The sequence below is a fragment of the Hirundo rustica genome, chromosome 1 (assembly GCF_015227805.2).
Source record: "Hirundo rustica isolate bHirRus1 chromosome 1, bHirRus1.pri.v3, whole genome shotgun sequence".
NCBI lineage: Eukaryota > Metazoa > Chordata > Aves > Passeriformes > Hirundinidae > Hirundo > Hirundo rustica.
Genome location: NC_053450.1, coordinates 42,277,683 through 42,291,300, shown reverse-complemented (window position 1 = coordinate 42,291,300; position 13,618 = coordinate 42,277,683).

Below are 13,618 nucleotides of genomic sequence, written 5' to 3'. Positions count from 1 at the left end.
TTGGCCTCTGGGAACTCTCTAGCAATGAAGCCAGTAATGTAGTTGCAGTCAGCTCCTGGGGGGATCTCCAAATCCTAATATATGCACCAAAATAGACAGTAACTACGCCTTTCTGGGATCAGAAAAGATAAAAATCTAGGAAGGGGTAGAGTGCTATCTGACACAAGAGACAATAAAAGGAACCTCTACAAATAATACTTGAGATTCTTTGGCAAGACAATGTCTGGAAATTTGTTCTTTGGAGTTCATAATATAGACTTATGGGTCTAATATTTCCTTCAAATGCTGAAATGCTTCTCAAAAAGGCTAAGAAGGGAGAATGAAATTACTTTTGAACTGAAAAGAGAACAAGCTTTTAAAGTCACCTGATTATCAAGAAAAACTGTTGAAAATCAAGGCTTTTAGATTGAATAATTTCCAGAGTAAAGTACTGGACATGCCCTTACATGAATCCTGCAAAACACAGATGAACTCCTCCCATCACTGTTATCTAATTACAGGGATGAGTAAATAGGTATGGGCAACATTTTCAAACCTGGGTTCTGAGTTTGACACAATATCCAAAGGAAGGTGGGGTGCTTTTCACGCAGACTGTCATTAAGACTAGGGAAAGCTCAAGGTCTCAAACGGGATTCTCAGAGAACAATTGAAATGAAGAACAGAAGTTAAATTTTCTATTAGTGTAGGCTAAAATCCCCCCATTTCTTTACTGCATTTCACTACATGTAGAACCAACACTACCCCCTCCAATTATTGTCAAAGCAAGAGTAAATAGAGTTATTACGCAGTTAACTGAGAACATTGATCTGTTTATTGGAATTCCTGAGTGGAGACTCGGATTAAAGCACTACTGGTAGCAAAGAAAGTTAGCAGTTGAACAAGTGACATTAGGAACATTGTCACCAAGAAGACCCAGGAAAAGGAGATGGCTAATTGGTCCTTTGCAGCTTCCCAAGGTGTGAACCAGAACCTTGAGTTCACCCTCAACACAAGTGGGTGGAAAGATTAGGAAGGGAGAGTGTTGATCCAAACTTTGGCAAGTATCCTTTTCTCCAAGAAGGGGGACGGAATATATTGTTTTCTAAAGCAGGTGACAGAAATAAGGCCAAGAAGTCACAGGCCTTGCAAGGGTCCAAGTTTCCTCCCTTTCTTCTCCAGTCAGGCTCAGGGGAAGGACTCTGGTGGAGTTTGGCCCATGGACTAATGCAGCCTTCCACTGGGGAAGGCCATATGGTGGCTTCCCAGCACACCGGGGAAAGGGAAGCAGTGTTCAAGCACATGGCCCAGCTCTCCTGGAGCTGCCTCTCTCCAGCTTGATTCTGCTGCCATTACATTCAGTTAGAGGAGCAGCTACAGGACCGTCCAAGCTTAATTCAGAGTATTAGAGCCAAATGAGGAATTTTGATGCCTCCCTTGCCTAGAAGCTGTTCTCACATTTGGGCCCTCTTTCCCTGTCATCCAGCTTTGAAGAGCACAGCTTTGTTGGGATCAAAAGTGATCGGTGGTGTGACTCTCACTCAAACGCTGCCATTCACACACTAAGCTCCTCTGCCTCAAAGGCCTGGCCGGGCAATGCTAACAATAAACAAACCATAATAACTCACAACTGCGGCTGAACCCAGCCCTTAATGACATTGTTCAATACTGCTTCAACACTGTGAAGAGCTTCACCGCTTTGTTCCCATGCTCCTAGGAGCATTTCCAGATTGGCTTTAGCAGGGGTGATCCCGGCAGCTTATTCTAATTGTTTCGCTCGTACGGCGCAGGGGAGCCAACCTGCCGTGAAACCTGACTCTTTCTGCAAGAACAGGTTATTGCAGGGTAACAAGTGGCTTTTCTTCTTCTCTTTCCCGAGGCTCGGCTGCCAGCACGGTACCACAGGGGGGCACTCACATTAGCATGTGCACCTCCTGCACCTCCCCGGGCTGCACACGCAGCACCTCGCAGGTGCGCACAGCCGCGCCGCAGCGCTCGGGCCGGGCTTCCAGGGGCGCACGGGCTTGGAAACGCGGCCGGAGCCACCTTCCCTCGCCTGTGTCTCCCGGCAGAAAACTGCTGGCTTGCATTTTGCTTTGCCTTTCGGGTGAAAACAAAACAAAAGCTGAAGAAAGGTGAAAATCTGGAAGGGGGGGGGAAGGGAGGGGAAGAAGAAGAAGGAAATTAAAAAAAAAAACCCCAGTGTCTGCGAACAGTTTTTTGTGCATTTGCTAAAGAATTTTGACCCAAGGAAAAAGGTATCGAGAAAGTCTGAGATGAGAGTGATGAAGGCATAATTTCTGATTTACATCGATAAGAAAACGATGTGCAGAAACTCCTGTCTAATCACATGGTGCAGCACAGGAAAATGTACTGCAGACAGATATTGCAAGGCTTGATGAACTGCTGTTTGAGAGGGTTTATCTGTCAGTGGCTCTCAAAGTGTTTAAGAACACTGCTCATTCCAGAGACTGCTTTCTGGCAAATCTAGGTATTTCAAAGCAAAGTCTGAACTTAAAAGCCAAGTTTTTTCTCCTGGTTGCTGCAGATGGTTTGGTCAAATGGAAGCACATACCACAGTGCATACATTAGAGCCAGAAGAGTCATAATTTTGATATTTGCCTCAATATTTTAATTCTGCCACCTGACACTTTTAGATTATTAAGTGCTGCAGATAAAGGTACAGGATACATTTAAGGCAGAGGATCCTAAAATACAGGATATTTATTTCCTGAAGTTCTGTGCATCTTTGAAGCTCAAAGCCAATATCATAAGGGATTGAGAGAATGTCACAGAGCTGTTGCCTGTTTGTCAGATGTGAGTGGTCAAAGCATGAGACCATGAACTGTTCATCTGAAACTCTGGCAGACATGGCCATAAAGAATTTCTTGCTTTGTTTTTTTATTCAGTCATCCCCTTACACACACACACCCACACCCACACCCACACCCACACCCACCCACCCACCCCATCAGACTCTGTCTCTTTCCTGAAATTCCACCTTTTCCCTGGGAGTCCACCTTTTCTCTGTGTGCATCACATTTTGTCAGAAACAGCCTGGTGGATATGGTAACTTGGGAATGAGTAGACTCTGCCAAGATTTTGTAAACTACTTAGCTTCAGCTTCACACTGGTCCCACTGTGTAAGCAGTTCAGTCTAATATTAGTCTCTTCTGAAAATTTCACCTCTGGAGCCAAGGACCACTAGATGGATAAATGAAAGGGGAGTGTGACAACGATCAAAATCTTTCTGGTACAGACAGATGAATATCAGGCTAGCTTGAAGGTTTTCACCTCCTTGCTGCTGCCGGGAGTTATATTTTTTTTTTCATGGCAGAGCACTGTGGGCTAATTTCATAGCTGGTGTAAATCAATGTTGCACAATGTACCGTGGTGGAACGATGCTGATTTATGCCAGCTAGGAATCTGTCTGCTCATACTCCTACTAGCACTGACTTATAAATCTTTCTTCTAAAAACGTGTGGATGAACTAGAGGAACTGTTGCTGAACTGTGGCATGTTTCAAAATTTGCCTCGGAAAAAGAGAAGAACCCCAGTTTCAAACCAGGATTTAAAAACTGTAGATGCCGAAGTGGGCTTTTTCTTAGAGGTACTAGTTTTACCTCTGTGGAAACCAGAATCGCCCAGCACCTGTGGAAACTCAGCTTGAAATCAGGAATTCAGCTGTCCAGATGCACTTGTATTCCCCTTGTGTTTCCAAGATCATGTGTTCCTTTTGAGTTTTTTAATGATTCACCTTCTTCCTCATTAAACAGATTTTTTTTTAAAAAATGTCCTATTGCTTAACTACTGCTCCTTCCTTCTGTACTTTCTTTCTTCTCTTTTTTTTTTTTTTTTCCCCCTAAATGTACATACGTCTACCTGACTCCTTGGAGATCACTTTGTCTCTGTGATTGCAGGAGTCAGCCAGCAACACGACAGGACTTGCTTGTTTACATAGCTCTGAGGGTTATGACAACACATCAGAATGTACAGGTGCCGTGTAGAGATGCAGCTTGCAATTAACATCAGCAAAGCTGACTATTTAATAAAGAATTCCTTCATTTTATAACAACCTGATCTCATTATGATACACGCAACAAATCAGCTCCATAAAGCTCTGTAAAAATTTGTTCTGCCTTAGTATTAAATATCTGAGCTAAAGTCAAGATTAACAGTTGCAAAACAATTGCATTAACTGAACAGAAAATTAAGCCCATAAAACATAGTTAAATGCAATTTCCTTTTAATTGCAGTGAATGTGCTGCCAAAATAATTACAAAATATTTGTTAATATTATTTTTCAGTTCATTTGGTGACATTTCGCCTCTGCAATACAGCAGTCAGAAGTAAGAAAATCAGGGGAGCACTCTCTAGATGACAGTCTGGTTTGGGCCTTTAGTTAAAGTGTGGCTTCAAGGCTAAACCAGTGCTGAAGTTGTTCAACACAGCAGAAGAGGTTTCCTGCAAAAACCTCTCCTCAGATTTGAGCATTAAGTAGGGGAAATTTTAGGAGTAACCTGTTCCTTTCAGTCATAAAAAGCTTGTCAGAGCAGCTCTTTATAGGAAAATTCAGTCCTATCAAGTTGTTTTTGAACAATACCCTGAGAAAGTCTATTTTTCCTTTTAAAAAGAGCGCAGAATACCTGCTGCTTCCTACTGGCCCAGGATCTGGGTGATCTGATGGCTATCTATAACTTGAAATGTGGAATATTTTTTCCTCCTCTTTTTTTTTTTTGGTGGGATTTCCTTCTCACCATCTAATAGTCAACAAGTGGCTGCCACGTTTAAAAAAAGCTCTAAACCCATGGTTTCTGTTAACAAAGGAATCAGATACTCTGTTTTTAGCTACAGTCAGGTGGAATGTGTGGTCTCTGCAGGTATCAGTCCTTCACTAGGGGATGGGAGATTCCTGACACGTGGTTTGCCTTTTATCCCAGAGGAAGGCAGCAACATGTTAACATGACACATCCCTCCATTTCAGGGAATTGCAAAGTACACTGATGACACATCAGATACACACTTCTCTTTTGGGCTTATTCTTTTGGAATCAGCTTTTCCTTTTCCCTTGAGTTTTTTTCTTTCTACTGTTTGCCTGCACTGCCTCTTCTACAGACTAATTAAAATTATTTTCTCTGGAGCTGTTCCTTTCATATATCAGCCAATTCATCTGCACTGGATGAATTTCCTATTCCCTGGAAAAAGACTGAGCTTATTGACATGAAATAATCCTTGGCTCAAGTGACTAAGGGTGGACAGGCAGGCTGGGAATCTGGACAGAGATCCTGCTCTGAGAAGGTCTTGGATCACACTGTGATTCTGAGCCCAGTATTTTCTCATGTCTCCTCTGCCAAATCATCCTTCTTTTTGCTGTAAAAATCCCCTGCTATCAGCAAAGGTTCACATGTTCCTTACTTGGAGCAGGCCTCACTGACATCTCATCTTATTTATGCTTATAACATAAACTCTGTAGAGAGCTCTGTACAAAGGTGATAGGAGACCTTTAGAGTTATGGACACATTTGTCTCTCCTCTGCCAGCAGTGTTTTACTGATGTCCTGCTCTCAGCCAGTTTATTTCCATAATTTTAAAATTTTTTATGTCATTTTGACTAGTATTCTTCCATGTTGTTTTTTATTATATATGATTTTTGGTGGATTATTATTTCTTTTTCTCATACTGCTGATCAGGTTCTGTGAACATAGTCATAAACACAGTTTATTAGACATTTTTCTTGTTTCAAATGCTTATCCCAATTAAATTTGTTAAATTAAGTTGTGACTCTGCAGGGTTTGTGACTGTTTAAATTTGAATCTGAAAGTGCTGGAGTTGGAAATCCCACACAGACTGAAAGTTGTATTTAAGTGCCTTTAAGAGCACAGAGTCTTACATGGAGTAGATCTACATCAATGCAGTAGCTCCATTACCTTGAATATGCATGACAGTGGGCTGCACTCCTGAATTCCCATTTTACTTGCCCAAGCCCTTCCTAGCTACAGGCTGCTCCTTGCACTACACTGAAACACCGTTCTCACCCACATCCCCTGGATTATGTCAGGCAGCCTGGGTCCAAGTAGTCACCACAATTGCTTTCTAGCCATCTAGTAGCTACAAGCTTGCAGGCTGAAGAGCTTTTCTGAAAGACAAGTGGTATTTTTGATCTCTTTATCCCATGGCCCTAAGGCTTATCTGTCCCACAGAGGGAGACTGATCAGTGAGATGTTTCAAAACACACACCTGGAGTGGAGAGGAACAGGGAATGGGAAATGAGGGTAAAAGGATGGCAGGGAGGTAAAAGTCAAGAAGAATTTGGGTTTGATGTGGAAAGATCCAGTGTGCTGTGGCCTGCCCTGTGAGGAAAGGAGTGTGCCTGGAAGGCTGGTGAGCGACAGGCTAACAGGAAACCACTGCAATAACCCTGCCTCTCCCCTGCCCACCATCTAGCTGTAGGCACCCAAATTCCTCTCTCTGGGGAGGTGCTCAGTGATCCATTTGTTTCAGTGACTGCCAGGGAGAGTGAGGAACTGCTGGGAGAGAATGAGCTGGGTTACTGAAGGGCTCTCCTACTCAAACAGCTCCTGACTTTGCACATGAAGGAGGAAGAGAGAGAGAGAGACAGGTGTGTGTTTGCTTGCGTGGGAATCAGTCACACAAACAAATAAATACACAGAACTTCATCCAGAAGGGACTTTTCTTCCTGGCTTAAGTGCCTCTGCCATTGTTTTTGCAAGGAACTTTGCTAGATTGTACAGTTCTTGATGTGCAGCAGCTGCTGATGAAAACAATTCACTCGTGCACTTCTGTCCTTTAAGCCTGTGTTTTCAAAGCTCCCTCTGTTTTCCTGTCTCTTACTCATATCACCAAGGGCTGGGACTGGAAAAATGCATGCAGGTCAGTGCCTGCTTCTGAGTCTTCCAGGTATTGCTGAGCTTGAGCAATAAGGTATAGCATAAATTTGGCTTCTTCCATTTCCCCCCCACCCCTCCATGATAGTGAGGAGTTGATCTTGTTTTTAAGTACTTTCAATTTCCAGTCCAAATTAGTAATTTCCTTTAAACTCCATCCACACCACCTCATGTTTTCAGTGGGAGTCTCTAACCATTTCAAAAGCAGGCAGCTAGGAAAACAGATATCCATGTGCTATCACAGAGTGATGGGTTTGGCTGAACAAATTGGCATCTCTTGACTATTCTGATATCAAAAGAGTTCCTTTGTCTGTTTCTGTATTTTCTGGCAGCTTTGAGAAGTTCTTCACTTGATGATTCATCAAATCTTAAGGATTTTGCTTTGCAAAATCTTCTGCTTCCAGCACGTCCTTTTGCCCTTGCTTGTCCTTGTCATGGATCTGAGCACAGAATGCCCTCGTGCTGTGGCTGTGGTTTCTGCTGAGCACGCGTTGAGAGCTGGGCTCAGCTGCTGCAGGGTGGGTGAGCAGCACGTCACGTGGAGACATGCAGCCCCAAACTCTGGGCTCTTTCTCTGTAATGCCAGGGGGGTGACAGTGTCCTGCGGGGCACCATGAGCCCTTTGGTCGGCGCAGGAGCTGTGCAGAGCAGAGCTGCTGGCAGGGCCCCGCTGCAGGTGCTGTGACACAGGCAGGTCCAGCTGTGCCTGACGGCCAGAAGGTGAGAGGGACCCTGGAGCAAACCTTGGTTTGCTGTGAAATGGCAATATGGATACACACTGAGAGCAATGGGGGCACATATGTCTCAAAAGAAGGAGTACTTGGACACCTAACATCAAGGGGAAACCAAGGAAACCAAACAGTCAGAGTTTTCAAGTGACAGCTGAAGTGAGGTTGACATTTTTCTTTCAGCCCATGAGCAGAGTCAGACAGATGTGAGTCAGCCTCAAATATTGTCCTTTCTCTGGTTTACAGCAGACATATTCTTTAAAGCTCTGCCATATCATCCTCGTCATGAACAGAAATCTCCTGATTCAGAGACTTCTCTAAACCACTTAAGATTTTTGTGTGCACTCTCCCTCCCCAATTGCTTGGAGCCCTGAAAACCACAGCCTTTGCTGGCAGACAATAAAGATACGACTTAAAGTATTCGACAAGAAAAAAAGAACAACAACAAAAAAAAGAACGCCTGTTGAGGAGGCTTAGAACATGTCCCAACATTTTCTGCAGGTTTTTTCCTTTCTTGAGGCAATCAGAGCAATGCCTAAGTTTTGCACCTGCCATGGGCAAGTGCCTCTGTCTTTTAGTGAAATAACTTTATGCATTTTTAGTGCAAGCCCTGGCCTGCTTCGCATCCTGCTTTACCTGAATGATTATATCTTCTTTACTTCGTTAACTTTTCAATAGGCTATGAAAACAAAAGCTGTCACTCTGATACCTGCCATTTGATATTCAGCAATGCCTTCAGTACAAAAAGACCCCCTCCATCTCTCAGCCCCCCCTCCAAGCATCACTTGGCATGATCCTGCTTGTAGCTGTTCACTACATCAATATGTAAAACATTCTTGTCAATGTTTCTTTCAGCAACGACCCTAACATCTGCAAGTATAAGCTTTGCTATGGTGATATGAGTGAGTTTGATAGAGAAATCAAAATTACTGCCCAGTGAAATATCATTTGGCTGTGATCATTAAGGCATCTCAGGGAAGTACCTCTTTGGACAGACAAATCTACAAGGCCCAAGACAACTTCTCTCTGCACGCACAAAAACTAAAATGGTATAATTTGGTATGGTTGGACTTAAGAACTCTGGGAATTCCCAGAACTATGTTTCTGATTCACAGAGATCATAAAAATTAGTTCTGCGGTTAGCTCATGTTCTGTGGCAAGAAAAGTAGTCTTCTAAAGTCTGTTTTTCTAAGATATCTAGGTTTTATTTGACTGTATATCTAAATTATTGCTTTGAAAGCCTTTACATCTATTCATGTTAGCGAAGGAATCCCTCTAGACTTCTGCAGTCCAAAGACAAGCTCTTGGCTCCTTGTAAGGGCCAGCTCTCAGAAGACAGATAGGGGGCTTAGAGTGGGTGGGCTATAACATCCTCATTTATTCGAATAACCTTCACTTGAGAGATCCCTCAGATGAGGAAAATCTGCCTGGAAAACACAGAGACCACATAATAGGGCAGTGTACAGCTCAACAGGCAGGAGGGTAGGTAAAAGTAAACAAAAGGATGTGTGTTTTGCGGGAGGAATATTTTTTTGGATGGATTCAAGCTGGAGGTGTAAGGGTACACAGAAAGCCACAAATTGCTGAGGACAGAGCAGTTTGCAGATCAAACGAATCTAACATTGCTTTGGGATGTAATGGCCCTGATGAACTGATTTTCCAGCACTTTCTCTGGAGAAGAGATGGGAGAAAAACTCTGAATGTGTTTCTGGTGGCCTCAGCTCTGGTGATTCAGGGAGCAGATTTTTCAGTCACTGACTTTTTTTCTGCTCTATGTTCACACATGGTGCAGAGACTAGAGAACTGAAAGTCTGGGTTTCAAATGAAATGGATGCTTCTGGGTATCCCAGTTTAGAGTGAGCAGCTCTAATTCTGGACATTAAGAGAGATATGGGTTGGGGCAGTGTTGAGCCTGTGTCCTCTGAACATGAGTTGTTTTTATGTCCTCTCAGGTTGGGCAATACCACAGAAGGTTTTGATAACCTGTCTTCTGGTGCCAAGGTAAGACAGTTATGAAAATGTAAATCAAATGTTTTTAGCATATCAAATCTCCAGTAATGTGAATGGGAACTAACAGGACCTTGAGTTCTCTACAACTACCAAAATCAGGCCATTTATACTTACCGGTTTAACCATGTGTCTACCTTTCTACATTCTTGTTTCTCTGTTTCACATCCTTCTTTCTAAAATCCATTTTTCTTGCATCTGTCAAAGATGGTTGCAGACATACTAACAGCAAACTGTACCTTAACACAAAGGATGACCAAACTCACTATTTTAATGAAAAAATTCTCATAGTTTGCTTCCTTTTTGGAAGAATTAAAGTGTCTGGAAAAATTTGTCTTTTCCCACGGGATTCTGAGGTATCTAGAACCCTATGAAGATCTTATGGATAAATATCAGTACACCTCTCTACAAATCAAGCACTATTTTGAGACTCTGAATGGTTATTTCACTGGATTTTAGGACAAAGCCTCTATCTACAGCTACATGCGCTAGGAAAGATGGAGAACTCTGAGAATGAACTTTGCAAAGCTTATATTTGTTCCTTGCGAAAGTATCTCTTAAAATGTTCAAATTCTTGTCCTTATATCACTGGGGTTTAGCACATTATAAATGGTTTAGACATGAATCAAACATCTCCCCTTCCCCTTGGCTTTGAAACTCTTTTCCTGAAATTTGACTGGGTCTGTATAACCAGTGTCATTAATTCCCGGTGTAATTTTATGTAGTGAATTTTGTGCAAAGAACCTGGCAGTTTGACAGTAAATAACGACTCCAGGTCAAGAAACACGCTTTTGATTATTTCATGATCTCAGTGTCTTAAGGGAAGGCATTGAACAGGCCCTGGAGCAAGGAAATAAAATGTTTCTTAATTCCAAACAAAACCCCGTGAATTAATTTCTGAACTTTAGATAGATATCAGCTATTCTGTTCTCTAAGGTGTCAAACCTGTGTTTCTTTGGCCAACTCTGAACTCAAGCACACAAAGTAATCCAAAGAAATGTTTAATTTTCTAGAAAAACGTGGGCATATAGTGAAGCTTCTGGGGAAAATAGGGCATATTTTGGGTGCTTCCACTTGAGTTCCACTTGGAAGACCAGATTGTGGCACATGTTTTTGAAAATATGACTAACATTTCAGGGGAATGTGATTCCAGTTTTCAAGTTCCACTGTTAGGACCTGTTGCAAGCTGGTGGTAAAACTCCTCTTTTGGCCTCCCAAATAGTGGCCCTACCTACAGTACAAAACATTCCTAGTTCTATCATCTTGGCATTAATTATCCTAATCTCTTTTCTAATGTTCAAGCTGTTAATTTAACCACGTTGTCTAAACTTGCATTGGAAATGGGGCTGGATTTGTTGCCTTGCATGTGCAGACAAAAAAGCTGAAGGTAGCTTATCAAAATAAGTATAAGATAACAGAACTATGGGCTGGCAGGAAAAAAAAAAAAGAAAAGGAAAAATACATAAGGGCATTTTTTGCAACCTTTTTTTCCTAAAATTGGAGTATTTTGAGTTTATCTGATACTGACTTTAAAAACAGGTAGAGCTTCAAGAAATCTGCCTTCCTGAATACTTTCTCTGATAAAGAAAAAAGGTAATTTCTTAGCTCTGTCTATGGGGATATAAACACAGACCACTGAGCTATGAGCAGGAATTATGAATGTCAGAATCACACATATCTCACTCTTCCTTTTAAGGACCATGAAAATTTTTCCTGTCCATATTGAATTTTCATACAAATGCCAGTTTGCACACAGAAGTTTTGTAAGCATCAGTAAGTTAAATTAATCTCTTAATTGGCTGGCTCCAAGATCTCCAATGCAATGCAGACAGTGTACCTTAATCTACACAAAACTGGTAAAGCTCCACAAAAATCCCGGAGAACAGGTGGTTGTCACTAGATTCATTACAAGAAATGTTGTGGGCCAGGTGCCTGTGTGGGGTGTTGAGTGACCTGTCCTCTCCTTTCTGAAGGTAACATATTACCTCTGACACAACTGTCTTCAAATCACAAAAGTGACTTCAGTTTTTATGCTGATGATTCAACACCTTGCCCAAGCTTTAATCTAGAAAACTATTGGCTTTTTGGTAGTGGGACTTGTGAGCTGTAATCGAGGAAATGAAGAAATTAGTGTGTGAGAGTGCAAGGGGCCAGACTGGATGGGTGCAATGGTGTGTTCTGGCCCCAGATGGTGTAAGCTGGTAGGAGAATGCGGCCTCCCCTCTGCTTGTTTGACAATGAAAGAGTGGTACTATATAAATAATAGTTGATTCTAGTAATTGCACATGAAATATATGAAATGTGCACCTATACTACAGTGTAAATAGTGGCTTCTATCAGTAATTTTACATAAAATATGAATTCACATGGAACTGCCTTTTGTTGTGTGTTATATAGAATATATTTTCTGCCTAAAACATCGAACAAAAATACTTGAGGATAGGAAGGAGATTTTAATGTTAAAAATCCTTGTGTCACCCCCTTCCCCGACCTGCCGTAACGGTCTGTGTCCTAGCAGGGCTGTTTGAACGCAGGTTTTCTCTCCTTCTGTGCACTCCACACTTGGCTGCCATTCCATCTGACTCCAAAAGAAGCGAGTACAAATTAAAGAAAGAATGCAGCCCTAACGCCTACACCCAGGAGCTTTCAAAACAGAAGGCTGCTACACCTGTGGGGATAGAACAAGTGTATCAGTGTCCTGGGCTCTGCCCTGGCTCGTCTGCCTTTGTTAGCTGGAATGTGCCGATGAAACAATCAGGTGCAGTAGGCGCGTGGCAGCCTGCTTAAAAAACGATTCTTTGGAGACAGGGAGTGGGCTGTGAATCATGCATCCACATAATCTGATGATAACAATTTTAAATGTGGTGATTAGTGTATAATGGAAAGTATTGTGCTATTTGGTATGGTTTGTCTGCCACTGCACTACCCCATGTTTAAAAGGTCCCATCTTCTATGCAAAACCTGATTAATTCTAGTAGCAAAAGAATAAGGCAACTTCAGAAGTGTTTAGGTACTTACATCTTCCTCACTCACACAGCACATGCATGTGTGTACACATACAGGCAATTACCTTTTGGCTCACTGTCCCAGCCTAAAAGCATTGACGTGCTCCTGGGCAGCCCACAAAGCAGGATACCCCCACCGTGGAGCTTACAGGCTCAGTTGTGAACTCCAAGTACAGGCAAAACCAGCCTTCAGGTGCTATGTAGGCATCTAGAAATGCAGAAATGCTGTTGAGAATACCAGCCCAGAAATCAAGATGCATCAAGCTGTTCAGCTTGACAAACATGGCCAGCAAGATGCAGCTTTATGACTGGTCCTTTGCTTCAGGTACCTTTTGTGAGACTACAGCTCCAAGTATACAGCTGTCCCCTTTGAATACTGAGAGAACATGAGTAATCGTTGAGGGGTGTTAAAAACATTAAAAACAGAGTGGGCATCTCTGGGGTTTGATAGGAAGATTGTGAGGCAGGAAGGCTGTGTTTCAATTGTGCCAGTGATTGAAATGCACAATTAATTTTTTTCACTTTGGGACTAGACATGTGTCATGTTTGCCTTTGGTGAGATTCATTTTGGCGGTATCTTGTAGCATCAACTTTCCATTTCAGGTTTTAGCTCACTGGGCATTTATAATTCAAATAGATCCAGGGCAAATACCTGTTGACAGGGAAGAAAAACAAAGGAAGCAAACAAAAATAGAGAAGAAAAGCTGTAGCAAAGCCAGGTGCCCTCGTGAAGTCCTCTGACAAGATGAATCATGATTTGGGAGAATTAATAACTGTAGACAGCATTGTAAGTTTTTCCTTTTCTAAATCACTGAACCTGTGTGTGTCCTTCCCATGAATACATAACAAATATGATCAGGAAGTGAATTAGTATGTCATTTGGTTTCTATTTGCTCGTATACAGGAGTTCATAAAGAATACCTACTTTTCACATGGCTTTAGGGCCAGATGTAATTCTTGCTTTGGCCAAGGTGTCCATCATGTATGAATGACATGCT